The sequence below is a fragment of the Myotis myotis genome, unplaced genomic scaffold (assembly GCF_014108235.1).
Source record: "Myotis myotis isolate mMyoMyo1 unplaced genomic scaffold, mMyoMyo1.p scaffold_m19_p_19, whole genome shotgun sequence".
NCBI classification, from domain to species: Eukaryota; Metazoa; Chordata; class Mammalia; order Chiroptera; family Vespertilionidae; genus Myotis; species Myotis myotis.
The window spans coordinates 41,120,437-41,125,174 of record NW_023416323.1 but is presented as its reverse complement, the minus strand read 5'-3'; positions in this window follow the sequence as shown (position 1 = coordinate 41,125,174).

Here is a 4,738-nt window from a genome sequence, read left to right as displayed (position 1 = left end):
CTCTGGTTTCCCCCAAGCTGTCTTCGTCGCGACCGAACGTGTGTTTTGTCCTGTCCCTGCAGCTTGTCAAGGATTAAAGCAACGCTGTGTTTCCGACCAGGTGAGTTATTGCTGCAGGCGAAAGCAAGTCTTAGAAAACAGCCTTGCCATCCAAGCAGACTGGGCCCCGGCCTGGCAGAGCCTAACCCGGCGTGACGTGCTGAGCTGTGCCGGACCCTCCGGGGCCCCGGCGAAAGGCCCCCGGGCCCCCCTCCGTGCCCTCCACGTGGCTCCGGGCGCCTTTTAACCGGAGAGGGAGGGAGACGACTGGGCACAGCAGTCCCCTGCCAGCCTCCGCCGGGTGGGCCGAGGGGGAAGAATTCTGAGCTGCGGTTAATGAGCAGGGGCGCAGGTGGCTGCTCACCAGCGAGAAACCCGCTCCTTTGGAAGGTTCCGTGCGCCTGGCTCGTTAGCCGGCGGCATCCCGCGGGGCTCCCGTGTGTGAGCGTGTCTGCGGTTCTCCCGGCCGGTGGCCGTGGCTCTGTCCTGACCGTGGTTGCTGACAGAGGAGACCAGGAGGGAGAGAGGGTGGGTCTGCTTTCTCTCGACCAGCGCACACAGCAGCCTCTTCATGCATCTTGGGTTGGGAATGCATCTTCCTGTTTTTCTTTTGTTGTTAATCCTCACCCGAGGATATTTTTTCCACGGATTTTTCTTAGAGAGAGAGGAAGGGAGGGAAGGAGGGAGGGAGGAAGAGAGAAACATCCATGTGAGAGAGACACATCGATTGGTTGCCTCCTGCACACACCCCAACTGGGGCCTGGGATGGAGGTATAGGCCCTTGACCTGGAATTGAGCCTGTGACCTTTTGGGGTGTGAGTTGATGCTCTAACCACTGAGCAACACCAATGAATCTGAGTGTCTCTCCCTCTCCCCTCCCTCCCGAAAAGGGAGAGCAGGGCCAAATGCATCTTCCCTCATTTCAGTTTGCAATCATATCAGCCAGTCATGTTGGGAAGATCGGTGGGTGGACAAAAGAGACACGGTTCCCGCCTCCCAGGCGGTTGTAGGGAGGAGGGGGGAGGGGGAGGGAGAGGCAAGGGACAGGTGACCAGGCGACAAGCAGTACAGAGACCCTGTTGTGGGAAGGAGCTTGGTCTGTGTGGTTGGCTAAGCGATGGCCCCTGAAGGTCCTAATCCCGGGACACGTGAATGTTGCTTAGATGGCGAACGGGACTGTAACGATGCGATGAAGTTAGGGGTCTTGCGATGAGGAGAGCCTCTTGGATGATCTGGACAGACCCCCAAACGCAGCCAGAGAGAGAGGCCAAGGGAGTCTGACCCACGAGAACAAGACAGTGTGGCCGCTGACGTAAGATGCTCCCCGGCTGGCCTTGAAGGTGGAGGAAGGGACCCTGGGCCGAGGGATGCAGCTCTAGAGGCCAGAAAAGGCCAGGACACACTTGTCCCTGGAATCGCTGGGCACGTCCAGCCTTGCCACCCTTTTGGGACCGTGGCCTCCGGGACTGCAAGAGAATAAATCCGTGCCATGGTAAGCCACCGAGTTCATGGCAATCTGTTGCAGCAGCCACGGGAAACTCACACCGTATGTCTGAGACGAGCTCAAGGCCAGATAGGATTGAAGAGGTGGGTAGGACCAGTCGGGAAGGACCTCGCTGGCCAAGGTCAGGGGCTGGGGCTTGACCTTAGAATAACCGCAGGCCACTGGAGAGTTCTAAGCAGGGGAGAAGTGACCCAGTGATATTTAAAGAGGACCTCCCTTGCCCCTGGGTGGAGAAGGGGCTGGAATGCATGGGGCTGGGAGCGAGGGGGAGAGGAAGTGGGGAGACGGCCTGGGAGCTATTGCAGGTAAGCGGTGGTGGGCCCGCCGGAGGTGGCCTCCGTGGGGATGGAGAGGAGATGGATTTCAGAGGTAGACGGCCAAGGGTTTACAAATGGACTGGATGAGGAGGAGGAGGAGGGAAAGGGAGGAATCCAGATGACTCCTAGGTTTTGGACTGGGAGACGGGAGGCCACAGGTCGGAAACAAACATGGAAGTAGGCGGGGCTTGCGCTTAGAACTGTCAAGTCTGAGACACCCGAGGGGAGAGGTCAGGTGAAGACCTCAGGTCACGTGCAGGTCTGGACCCTGTGGGAGAGGTCACGGCCACGTAGGACAGCCGGGGCGTCCTCAGCATCAAGAGGGCGAGGGGTCCTTGGGCCTGGAGGGGTGACCCAGGGGGAGACTGTGGAGAAAGAGGAGCCGGAGAGGGCTCAGGGAAGACGGGTCCTGAGAACCGGGTGTGCGATTGCTGTCAGGGCTCCGAGAAGAAGGTTCCTAACTTTGAAAAATCCAGCAGGTCCACGCACAGCGTTCTGGGCCCGTGCAGGCCGCTCATGAGGGAGGACTCCTCGTCCTAGAGTTCTCGGATGGGGAGGTCACCTGAAAGGTGGGTGCCGGGGGCCAGTGGCTTACCCAGGGGCAGGCAGAGGCCTCCTTGTGGCTAAGAAGACGTCATTCTTACATGTAGAAAACGAGGTGGCAGACAGGAGAATTTTTTTAATGTATATTTTAAAAATATATATTTTTATTGATTTCAGAGAGGAAGGGAGCAGGAGAGAGAGACAGACACATCAGCGATGAGAGAGAATCATGGATCCACTGCCTCCTGCACGCCTCCTACTGGGGATGCAGCCTGCCACTGGGCATGTGCCCTGACCCTGAATCAAACCAGGACCTCCTGGGCTCCTGGGTCATAGGTTGATGCTCAACCACTGAGCCACGCCGGCCAAGATGGAGAATGTTTTAAAAGAGCTTTAGACTTTCATCATGTTCACCATCATCCTAGAGCAGAAAAAAAAAAAAAGTGAATCTGAGTGTCTTCTCCCCCCGCACCCCCCCCACCCCCCCAGCACCAAAAACAGATGCCGCAATGAATACACCCCCAGAAGAGTGGGCGGTAGCCTCGGTTCCAAGCGGGCTGAGTTGAGACCACAGTGTCATTTCACTATTGCACCAACACGTCTGCGGGAGCCTCCCTCCCCACACGGGATGCTGCAGCCCAGTGGGCGAAGCGCACAGCCATCGGGGCACAGCCATCGGGCACGCACCTGGCAAGGGAACGCAGGGCCTCAGGCCCCGGCTGGCAGGTCCCAGGGGAAGGGCAAGGTCACCAACGCCATTGGGGACCGGCCTGGGCAGTTTCCCCTGGAGAATTATGTGGGGGCGGGCCTACAGCTGTGCAGACTGGCAATTGAGATCTTTGGCTTCCCCCTTTTGGCTCTAAGTTTAATCCCCTCTATCATCATTTCTGGAACAACCCACAGATCCTATCCCCTAAGCATTGCTGCCGCCCCATCAGCCACCCTGAAAATCCTTCTGACAAGAGCTCCACAGCCCCCCTTTATTTAAAAAACTTGGAACAACTTCTTTCTTGACATTTTCAGCCTCACACCCCCCTCCTCTCAACTGCTCTCCCCCACCCCCAGGAAACAAGGGGCTCCTTGGGGAGTCCCTTGACCCCATGGCTGCCTTGGTCTCCTCACGTATTCCAGGCAGCCATTACCAGTGGGGAGGAGATGGTGATTAAGATAAGCCCTGGCTATTGGCCTGGCTTGGAAGAATATCTCTCTGATGAAGCCAACACCGGATACCCTGTGATTCAGAGGACGTGCTACAGGAGGACTGACCCCCTGCTGGTAGGAAGAAAGCCCAGCGGCTCCAAACACCATCATCACAGAGGATGCCAAGATGCCCTCGTCCAGGCGTGGCAAACTCAAGTGCCTCAGAGCCAGTAATTAATGTCAGTGACAGAAGTATGCCAGGGGGAACAATAGGGAGTGGTGAGGGGTGTGGCAAAGGGAGGAAGGGGGAGTGTCGCCCTGTCTAAAGGGACTTAACATCTTTCGCTCCCACTCCACGTCCTCTTTGGCCCCACTGTGTGGGTCAGGCAATAAAGGTCTTCAGGCAGAATTTTTCTTTTCTTTTTTAAAATCTTTATTGATGTCAGGGAGGAAGGGAGAGGGAGAGGGAGAGATAGAGACATCAATGACGAGAGAGAATCATTGATGGGCTGCCTCCTGCACATCCCCAACTGAGGATCGAGCCTGAAACCCAGGCATGTGCCCTGATGGGAATCGAAGGGCAACCTCCCGGTTCATAGGTTGATGCTTAACCACTGAGCCACACGGGCCGGGCCGAGCAGAACTTCTCTCATAGACAGCCAGACTGTGACCTCTGACTCCTCCGACTCTATGGGAGAATCTGGACCTAGAAGGAGAATGGTGTCACCTAAGGCCACACTGCAAGCAGGACTGTGGCTTCCTATTTCATTGTTTTCTAGGCAGTGTGGCCATGGAGCTTGGGAGACAGGATAAGGGTGGACTAGGGAGGCACGAGCATGGATTGAGGCTTAGGTTTTCAAAAGACGTCCATTTCATTCTAGATGCTTATGTCAAGGGACATGGGAGGCCTGTGTACTGGGACTGTGAGTAATCACTCGTGTGACTTCTTTTATGTACTCACTGGTTTCAATCCCCTCGATCTTCAGAGAGATCACTTTCCACGGGGGAAATTTCCCCTCTCACAATTAAACACACACACACACACACACACACACACACCTCTTCCTCCCTCACTATTAATCACCTTCTCCTATAATTGGTACTTAGAATGTCAAAGGAGAAGGAATTAATTAACAGGAGTATCCAGTGCCGCAAAGCATGCTGCAAGGCCCTGGGACTGATTATAAAAAGCACT